The sequence below is a fragment of the Giraffa tippelskirchi genome, chromosome 5 (assembly GCF_054371585.1).
Source record: "Giraffa tippelskirchi isolate mGirTip1 chromosome 5, T2T-mGirTip1v1.2.pri, whole genome shotgun sequence".
NCBI lineage: Eukaryota > Metazoa > Chordata > Mammalia > Artiodactyla > Giraffidae > Giraffa > Giraffa tippelskirchi.
The window spans coordinates 3,615,374-3,626,468 of NC_137279.1; positions in this window are offsets into that span (position 1 = coordinate 3,615,374).

The window sequence follows — 11,095 nt, forward strand, 5'->3', positions numbered from 1 at the left end:
CCCTGGTGGTCCGCTGGTTAAGAATCTGCCTTCCAACGCAGGGGCCGTTCAATCCCTGATTAGGGAACGAATAACAAGATCCCACACGCGATGGGACAAGTAAGCCCAAGCCCAGAAACTAGAGAGCCCACCTATTGCCGTGAAGACACGGCGAAGCCAAAATGAAAAACAGAAGAAAGAAATGCCAGTGATGGGCATCAAGGCAGGCACTGCGTTGCCTGTGGGATCTGTAGTACTCCTGTGGGACCGCTGGGTGGCGCTGGTTAACCGGCTTCCCACGTGGATTATAAGAATTTTGTCCTCAATTATCAGTTGGGTCCTACTGGGATGGGAGCCCTTTCTGTACCTTATACCTAGCCTCTAGGGTTTTGTTGTCTGATAAATTAAAAAACGGTTTTGTCTAGAACAACTTAATTCACAGAGTAAAATGTTTACTAAATGGTAGCTTAAGTATATGTTTGTATGCCAACTAAAAAGTCATCGTTTTCTGAAGAACTGTTCAGATACAATTACGTTGTAGTGTTCATCTGAGACACCCCAGTCCTTCCTCAAGGAAGTGAAGCACTTTTTAGGCAGATGTATTTAAGCAAAATGGTTTGGTCTTCCTGCTCACTTCCTCTTTTTGTCACCTCTGTGTGTGTGTGTGTGTGTGTGTGTGCATGTGTGTGTGTGTGTGCATGTGCATGTGCGCGTGTGCGTGTGTGTGCGTGCGCATGTGTGTGCGTGTGTGTGCATGTGCGTGTACGTGCGTGTGCGTGTGCGTGTGTGCGTGTGCGTGTGTGGTGTGCTGTGACGCATGTGTTCTGTTCTTCTGTGTTTTGTGCTAAACAACTTGTCTCATCTCAGTGGGACACTTTGCCTTCTCTGTTTAGATGCATCCGTTACAACATGCTGTCAGTGTTACAGTCGGCAATTAGCAATGCCCTTCATAACTTGATGCTCTCCATAACATTTCCATAACTTGAGCTTTTCAGTTTTGCTTTTCTAGGTACTACTGCATAGATCTGTGCATTTGTGAGAACCTGAAAATGTAGTACAGTCTTCCAAACAGATATTTAGAATTAGTTTTTCACATTCTACTATTTAAACAGGATTTTACATACAGCCACGAATTTTGATAGGAAAAGAACAATTTCTGGGTTAATGCTTTCCCCATAAATTTCTTAGTACAAAACTAGAGAGAGAGAGAGATTAGAAAGGAAGGAGGGGGGTTAAGGAAGGGGTAAAATACAATTTCCTGTTTTATATCATTCAATGATTCTTATACCTGCAGCAGCTATAATTAAAGCAGGTTGTATTAATTCACTTGAATTTGCTGTTTAATCAACACACAACAATTTATCTATAAGCAACACAAACTCACACAAAATTTTCTTGAATATAGTTAGGTCAGAATGAATATTAATTTTCAGTTTCCTTTGAAAAAGTTATTTTCTCTATTTTATAAACAGATTTTCATTTTATAGAAGGGAAACAATAAAAAACTATTTTTAAAGCATAGAGAGTTGGCAGTTTTGGATGGTTTACAGAAAAACTAAAATATGATTAAGGAAGAAGAGATAGCCTGACTGATAGAGGAAATAAAACTTTGTTGGGCATTCATATTAATACTTCCACAAATCATGTATCTACCTATGTATACTCTGATATTCAAAAATATATTTGACCAGTATATAACATGATCTTACACTATCTTCACCTTCATTTAATTTCAAGAAGTTTCTTCATGATATCGCTAGAGTATTTTGTAAATTCACTCATTCAACAAAGAACTATTTAGTAGACATTGCGTGTGAGGATCTGTGCTCTCCTCTAGGTGATGAGAAGAATCGTGTCCAGAATCTACCCACAGAGGCCAGAAGGACAGAAATATAATCCAGTTTATAGTTTTCAGTGCCACAGGGAACTCCAGGTGGTTCTGTGGTGACCTAAATGGGAAGGAAATTCAAAAAAGAGCGTATATATATATATATATATATATATATATATATATGTATATATATATACGTATATATATATACATATATATATATATGATTGATTCACTTTGCTGTACAGCAGAAACTGACACAACAGTGTAAAGTAACTATCAGTTCAGCTCAGTTCAGTCACTCAGTCGTGTCTGACTCTTTTCCACCCCATGGACCGCAGCACGCCAGGCCTCCCTGTCCATCACCAACTCCCGGAGCCTACTCAAACTCATGTCCATTGAGGCAGTGATGCCATCCAACCATCTATATTCCAGTAACTATACTCCAATTTAAAAATTTAATTGAATTAAATTAAATTAAAAATTAATTGAATTTAATTAATTTAAAAATTAAAAAAAGTGTTCAGTGCCAGTGCTGGTTTTTAGTAAAGCACCGTGAAAGCTTAGACAAGGCAGAAGGCTGATATTTTCAGGAAAGCAGGAAAACACAACTTAAAATGACTCAGTTTTTTTCTCTGCCAGAGGCATACAGAAATTATTCTTGCGTTCATTCTTTCTGAAATGCAAGTTCTTTCTAATTTTTTTTGTGGCTGGAACTACTTGGAATCGACTCACTTTTTCTGCCGGCACAGCCAAGGCACTGTGGCCCGGGCTGGTGAAGGTGAGTTTGCACCACGGCCAAGGTCAAGGTCATGGCCAAGGCCACGCTCCGGGCAGGAGGGCCGGCGTGGACAGCCTCACTTTGTGCCACCAAACACAACAGCGCAGTCAAAGGAAGGTTTTGGGGGCGGATGACAAAAAGTCAATCCAGCCCCACAAGCGCGTGCTCCTAACGGCCACAGTGATTGTTACTCCCTCGTAGCTGCCAGCTCCTTTCAAAGCTGATTCCCAAAGGCTTTTCCCTTTGTGTCCATCGTGTGTGAGATAAACCAGTTCTTGACTTGTTGTTGGTTATTTTTTTTAAAAAAAAAAGGTAAAACAAAAAATCCTCTTTCCCTACTCTTCCTCCAAATGCCTAAGGACCACCCCCCGACCCTCCCCGAGAGAATGCCCTGGAACCAGACACTTTCCTTCAAAGCCAGGGAGGCAGACAGAGCTCGCAGCCGTGCCCACAGCTACCTGGATCTCAGGGCCTGCAGAGACATACGCAGACCGGCACACTGGGCACATTTCACCGCTTTGCAACAATATGTTTCCTCGTTCCCTCGCCGATCTTTGCCAAGGGCGAGGAGCGCTGAAGTTGCTGGTGGAGGCCGGCCCAGCTGTCAGCCTGGTCCCCGCCGCTTCCAGCCGGGGGGCAGGGCAAGTCCTCACCAGTGAGTGGGGATGAGTCGGTGATGCTGGGCGACGAAGTCATCCGTATTTCAGTGGGTGAGCCTCTTCTACATTCACAGGGACAACCCTGCAGGGGCGTGGGCTTTCTCCTAGATGGGGAGTCTGGGGGGGGGGGGCGGGGGGTAACGACTGGAACATTCCTGAGACTAAGAAAACTCCTTTCTTAAAAAGCTTTTCTTCCTTTTTTTATTGAAGTCCAATTGCTTGACAGTGTGCGTTAGTTTCTGCTGCACAGCAGTGGAGTCAGCTATATGCACACGTCTATCCCCTTGCTCGTGGCCCCTCCGTCCCCACCCACCCTCTAGTCCCCCCAGAGCACCGAGCTGAGCTCCTGTGCTCTGCGGCAGCTCCCTGCTGGCTCTGTCTGTTACACACGATGTGTGTATGTCCGTCCCAATCTCCCAATTCCCCCCACCCTCCCTTCCCCGCCCCTTCCACATGTCCAGTCTCTGCATCTGCGTCTCCTGCAAACCTGCCCTGCAAACCAGGGCTCACCCATACCATGCCTCCACATTCCACATAGATGCATTAACATAAGACATTTGTTTTTCTCCTTCTGAAGTACTTCACGCTGTAGGTCCACGACCACGACTGAAAACAAAGCTGTATCATCACGTTTTAAAAATTAACAGTTTTAAGCGTTTTTTACTGCAAATTATTTTCGAAAGACAACCTTGCTGCTCTAGCAATATTAACACTCCAAAGTGAATGATCCAAAATGAATCAGAATGGATATGAACAAGCAAAAAAAAAAACAAAGAAATACGTTGGTTGTGTGTAAGTAGCTGGCATGGATAAGATGATAGTCACTGTGCTGAGCAAACTCCTGAGTGAATTTTCATCCATTCTTTACATCAGCAATTTTCATTAAGTGTTTGGTCATGAATTAAACTTCCACGTGGGAATATGTTATCACAATGGGAATTGCTTATAATATTTATAATTATTTTCCTATTCTTTAAAAGGTACGACCTTATTAAATTGGGAGATTTGGACTGATATGTGTATATATATATATATAGATAGATAGATAGATAGATAGATAGATAGTTGTTGTTGGGTTTAGTCACTCAGTCGTGTCCAACTCTTGCAACCCCATAAACTGTAGCCTGCCAGGCTTCCCTGTCCATGGAATTCTCCAGGCAAGCATACTGGAGTGGGCTGCCATTTCCTTCTCCAGGGGATCTTCCCAATCCAGGAATCGAACCTGGGTCTCCTGCATTGCAGGCAGACTCTTTACCAACTGAGCTACGAAGGAAGCCCCCCACTGTGTAGCTCAGGGAACTCTCCTCAGTGCTGTGTGGTCACCTGAGTGGGAAGGAATCCAAAAATGAGGGGATATGTGTCTACACATAGCTGGTTCTCTTTACTGTATAGTAGAAACTAACAGAACATTGTAAAGCAGCTATACTCTAATAAAAATTAATAAAAAACAAAAACACATACAATAATTTTAATGTAACTTTATACGAAAAGTTCACTGATGTATTTTCAAATCCCACATTGCAACCAACCTTTAAGAAAGGACTATTTGTTGAGTTTTGGTACTGCATCAAAGAAGAATAGCCGCAGTTATTTGAAAAGGCTATTAAATACTCTCTTTTCCCCTGAACTACAGAAAAAAAAAGAGTATAACTTGATGGGTTACAAAGCTTTGTATACAGAAGCGCATGACCTTGCCCAGCCTGCATGTCTTGCCTGAAGTTTGAGCTGCCCTGTGTCCCTGGAGAAGGAAATGGTAACCCATCCAGTATTCTTGCCTGGGAATTCCACGGGCAGAGGAGCCTGGCGGGCGACATTGTGTGGGGTCACAGAGTCAGACGCGACTTCGCGACTAAACGACAGCAGCTGTCCCTGCCCAGCGCTCTTGATTCTTCCTCCCTTTTTCTTAGTTTCATCCCATTTCAAGCCCCACTAAGCCAAGGGGACTAAGGCACGGAGAGCCGCAGGGCTGGGGGCGCCAGGCTTTGCTCGCCAGCCCCGCGGGTCACACTGCATGGGGCTGCTCAACGCGGACTAACACGCCCAGGCGCCTCTAGAACCCTCACGTGCCGAGAAGCAAGAAATACTGTGTGCAAACAGGTCACATTCGTGCCTTGATCAGAAACGATTCCAAATTCAAAGTGTCTTCAAAACTCACACGGTTTTCTGTAGGAAGGGAAGGGAGCGCAGGCAGAGATCATTTGCTGAGTGGAGGTTTACCCGGTTCCTTGAAGCCGAGAAAAGTAATTTGCTTCTCCTCGCCAGCGAATATCTTCCTTTCTGTGTTTTAGCGCCAAAAGCGTTCAGAGAATATATAGTGTCAGAAGTGTATGGAATAAAATGACACCTGTCCCCAGGTCCATCTATTTTAATTCACTCCGTTGGGGGGCAGGGGAGGAGACTTAATTTAAGGCTGCAGTTTTCATCACGTGTCTGGTGCGTCACTTCGGGGTTTGACTTGTGGGTTCATCTCATGCTTGTGTGTGTGTGTGTGTGTGTGTGTGTGTATTAGTCACTCAGTCATATCCGATTCCTTGTGACCCCATGGACTGTAGCCCACCAGGCTCCTCTGTCCATGGGATTCTCCAGGCAAGAACACTGGAGTGGGTTGCCATTCCCTTCTCCAGAGGATTTTCCCACCCCAGGGATCGAACCCAGGTCTCCTGCATTGCAGGCGAATTCTTTACCATCTGAGCCACCTGGGAAGCCCATCTCATGCCCTAATACTCAGGAAAGAAAAGGGACCTAGGTCTCTGGTTTTGTATCAGTTCAGTTTCTCAGTCATGTCCAACTGTTTGCGACCCCATGGACCGCAGCACGCCAGGCTTCCCTGTCCATCACCAACTCCCGGAGCTTGCTCAAACCCACGTCCATCAAGTCGGTGATGCCATCCAGCCATCTCATCCTCTGTTGTCCCCTTCTCTTCCTGCCTTCAATCTTTCCCAGCATCAGGGTCTTTCCCAATGAGTCAGTTCTTCACATCAGGTGGCCAAAGGATTGGAGTTTCAGCTTCAGCATCAGTCCTTCCAAGGAATATTCAGGACTGATCTCCTTTAGGACAGACTGGTTGGATTGGATCTCCTTGCAGTCCAAGGGACTCTCAGGAGTCTTCTCCAGCACCACAGTTCAAAAGCATCATTTCGGTGCTCAGCTCTCTTTATGGTCCAACTCTCACATCCATACATGACTACTGGAAAAACCATAGCCTTGACTAGACAGACCTTTGCCAGCAAAGTAATGTCTCTGCTTCTTAATATGCTGTCTAGGTTCGTCATAACTCTCCTTCCAAGGAGTAAGCATCTTTAAATTTCATGGCTGCAGTCACCACCTGCAATGATTTTGGATCACTAGTTGTGTTTGGTTATTTACGGGAGATTCTTTTCAAGCTGAACCTTAATCACTGATTACTCACTGGAAAATGTGATAAAATTTCAATACCCAGTCAGTTGTGAATAATTATCCTAAAACTGGGGAACGCTAGTCTGAATCAGGCAAGCGGTTTTGAGGATGTTGTGTTTACAGCCAAGGAAAACAACCAGATTTAAAATTTCTCCACAGCTGTGCCGACATTCCGTTTTGAAGCACTAGATGGCGCTATGAACTCACTTAACTTGGAACCAAACTCCCTCTTAATTTCAAAGAGAAAAAAAGATGAGAGTTTTCCTTAACTGATTTGATAGTCTGACACACATTCTTGAGGAAATGAATTTATATGATGTAACAGTTATTTCATTAAGTTTCAGTGGGGAAAAAAAAAAAGCATCCTCTTTTGGCAAGGAAAATGTGACTGTGTTTTTACAAACATAGACCAGTCAAATCCACAAAGTCTAGTCAGAGGGGGGAAAAAAGTCAGACGTGCTTTTTTGGCTCACTCGACTGCTTTCTGACTGGCTTAAATATTTTCTCGACTACTTGACAGTTAAAACAGCCCGGGTTTTAGGTGAGCTGAGCGGCTGGGTCTGCCTCCTCTGCCGTCCGCGGGTCAGCTCAGCTCCGACGGTTCGGGCTGCTGCTGATGAGACAGGGGTCACCCGGTTTCCATCCTCGCGGAGTCGAGGGCCGTTCCTTGGCCAGGAATTGTGCCCACTCTGACCAGCCATCCCACCAGTGCCTGAGCTTCACAGATGACCGCTCGCTGAAATCGAGATGATCAGAACGAAAACATCATTACAAGCAGGGGAAAACGACTCAAAATGCATACCCTAGGAACCACAGATCCGTGATGCCGTTTTTCTCCAGAAAGGACTCAGAGAGAGCTTGCAGCATCGGCCCCATCAGCTCGCTGAGTGGCCTTCCTTTAATGTGCTCAGTCCCACAGTCGTGTCCCTGTGACCCCACGGGCTGCAGCCCGCCAGGCTCCTCTGTCCATGGGATTTTTCAGGCCGGAGTGAGTAGCCATTCCCTTCTCCGGGAGATCTTCCCGTCCCAGGGATCAAACCCGCATCTCCTGTGTCTCCCACCTTGGCAGGCGCCAAGGATTCTTTACCGCTGAGCCACCGCGGAAGCCCGTTCCTTGTCTAGTCTTTCAGCTGTGTTGTTAAGACCCTCCTCTCTGCCAGACAGGATCCAGATGCCCCAGGTGGAGACGAGAGAAAGAAACGGCCCGTGTCACAGTGGCCTCGCAACCTCACTAGGGAGATAAACGGGCAAACCAATATCAGATGACATGACAAACACCAGTGAAGACACATAAACTTCCAAGCAGGCAGAGAGCAACTCTTAATGTGCAGGCAATCGTGTGAGCTACATCTTATTAACTGAGCTGAGGGACTTCCCTGCTGGTCCAGTGGCTAAGACTCTGTGCTCCCACGGCAGGGGGCCCAGGGTTCGATTCCTGGTTAGGGAACGAAATCTCATACGCCTCAATTAAGAGTTCGCACGCTACAGCTACAGATCCAGCTTGCTACAAATAAGATCTGGTGCAGCCAAATAAATAATAAATATTACGTAAATAAAATCACTTTTCAAAAGGCTGACCTGCATTCCACTATGAAATAGACAAGGAGCTTCAGGTGAGGAAGCAGATGTGTGAGGGGGAGAGAGATGTGAGGACGCACAGGGGTTTCCTGTGACTACAGTTTTGTGGGACGTCATTGTAGGAGTTGAGCTGCTAAGATGGGGCTCAAATTAAACCAGATGAATTTGCACAAGCTAAAAAATCTGTGATGCCCCAAGCATAAGATAAATATCCATGCTTCCTCATTCATATGAATAAAAATTGAATAAATAGGTAAGTGGGGGAGGTTAGACAGATCTCCTGTCCAAATGGTTTATGCAGAAACTCCCCACCTTGAGGAGGTGGAGCTAAACTGCCCACCTCACACTGAGTTCTGAGCAAGGTGCCTTCCAACTGCACAGAGCAGAGACCAGGGAAGAGGAGCTTCACTGCAGGGAAGCCTGCAGATGAGCCCCAGCCAGGTGACCAAGGTCAACAGTCTAAGCCACGTGGATGCCATTTGGTCACTTGGCCTCGCCCCAGAACCCGTAACTGTATTCTCATCATGCAGTCAGACAAACCCCAAGTGAAGAGCATCACACAGAAGATCTGACCAACCAGGATGCCTCAGAATTGTCATGGTCATCAGGAATAGGGACACTGTCCCAGCCAGGAGGACCCGGAGGAGACACGCCAGCTAAGAGGGATGTGACGCCCTAGGTGGGGTCCTGGAGCACAGAAAGGACAAGAGGGTAAAGTCAAGGAAATGAGAGTCAAGGGTGGACCTTACTGAATAGGGCAGCAGTGGTTCATTGATTGTGATAAATGTACCCCACTATTACATGATGTTAATAATAGGAGGTGGCTCAGTCAGTAAAGTGCAGAAGGCAATGGCAACCCACTCCAATATTCTTGCCTGGAGGATCCCAGGGATAGAGGAGCCTGGTGGGCTGTCATCTATGGGGTCGCATAGAGTCAGACACGACTGAAGCAACTCAGCAGCAGCAGCAGTTGGTAAAGAATCCGCGTGCAGTACAGGAGACATGGGTTCGATCCCTGGGTGGGGAAGATCCCCTAGGGGAGGGCATGGCAACCCACTGCAGTATTCAGGCCTGGAGAATCCCATCAACAGAGGAGCCAGGTGGGCTATAGTCCATGGGGTTGCAAAGAAACCTCGGACATGACTGAGCGACTAAGTATGGCACACAATAATAAGAGATCTGGAGTGTGGGATGTTTAAGAACTCTGTCTACTATTTTTGCAATTTTTCTGTAAATATAGAACTACTCTAAAAAGAGAAGTGTAAAAGTCAGAGTCACACATTGTCATTTTGAATAAAACAAATGCCTTATCTTTTCAAAAGCTATTTGTAAACATGGTAGCATTCTCTCTCTCTACCTACCCTCTAAACGGAATTAAAAAAAAAAAAAATGGACAGAAGGAAGGAAGAAGGGAAGGGTGAGTGGGAGGGAGGAAACGAAGGGGAGAAAATGGACCTGGACTCTGGCTTCAAAAATACCTGTGTATGTAAACCAACTACACTTAATTAAAAAAAACCAAAGCGTCTACACACTGTGAGTCTATCTACTGTACCCACATGGCGTAGTAAAGTGGTGAGTAAATAACTGATGGAAAAGGGCCACTGTCCATCCATCAGTGGACACAGGTGAGAACTACATACAAGTCGTGTTGCTCACAGATGTGAACCGTGTTCCTCCTGTTCGCCTTGGCGGGGTGGTTCACAGCACATGGGTGGAATTCACAGGCGGTATTTACATTCTCCAAAATCTTCACAAAATACGAAAACCAAGGATACCACCCTAAGTCCTTACTACACACAGAGAGAGGGGCTTTAGGGACCTGGAGGGCAGGTAGAATTGAGCAGGTAACCAAATGGATCCCTTCTTCTTCAGGAGCTGACATGGCCCGTTACTAAGAATAGTCACCGTGAACAGGATGCCCACTCCACCCAGGGGAGGAAGTGAAGGCTCAGGACCCTTGCAGCCGTGACAGAAGACAGGCAGCCTCAAGCCTGTGTTGCTGGATGTATTCTCTGTACCTCAGGGTCCAGGTCAATGGCGTCCCTGGGAGATACCCAGCCTGGTGGATCTGCAGAAGCCACACCAAACCCAGGTCTTCTGAGCTCTGTTCTGTGCCTTGTTCCTCGCGAGGGACAACTGAATCGGGACTGTCCACCTAGAGGCAGTTTTATTATTGCAGAAAGCAATTGTTTTGCTTTAGATTCTTTTTGCTCACTCTGCAGCTTGCGTTGGCAATGAGAAAGACCACAAGCGCACCAATCCAGGGGCAGAAATCTGACATGTGCCTTAGTCGGCAGTTGAGGAAAAGAGCATTTATTTCCAGCGATACCTAATAGGCAATGCTCAGTACAAGTTCATTAACCCTGAGAAACAAGTTCAACTACCTTTTCTTGTAGCTCTTGGTACATTTGTGATGTTAAATTTGTCTACCTACGTGATATTTATTTGCTTATATACTGGGAAGTTTCATCTAAGATGGTTTAATAGAAATGTTTGATCATATTTTCAGTCAGTGGCTTTGAATTATTTTGACCGTGAGCAATAGTACAAAACATTTTGCATAGTGATCCATTGTCTCACACAGGCTCACACATTCATTTAACTGAAGCAGAAATTTCACAAAACGATATATATGCTTCCTTTGTGCAATCACTCATCTGTTATTTCCTATGTAATTCTCATTCATTTATTAAATTCTGAGATTCACTAATTTCACATCATGGCTTACAGTTTAAAAATTACTAATTTGAATATTAATTCACAGAATACATTTATATGGAAACCATCAACAAAATGAAAAGGCAACCTACAGGATGGGGGAAAATATTTGCAAATCATATATCTGATAAATCTCTGCACGTTCCAGACCCA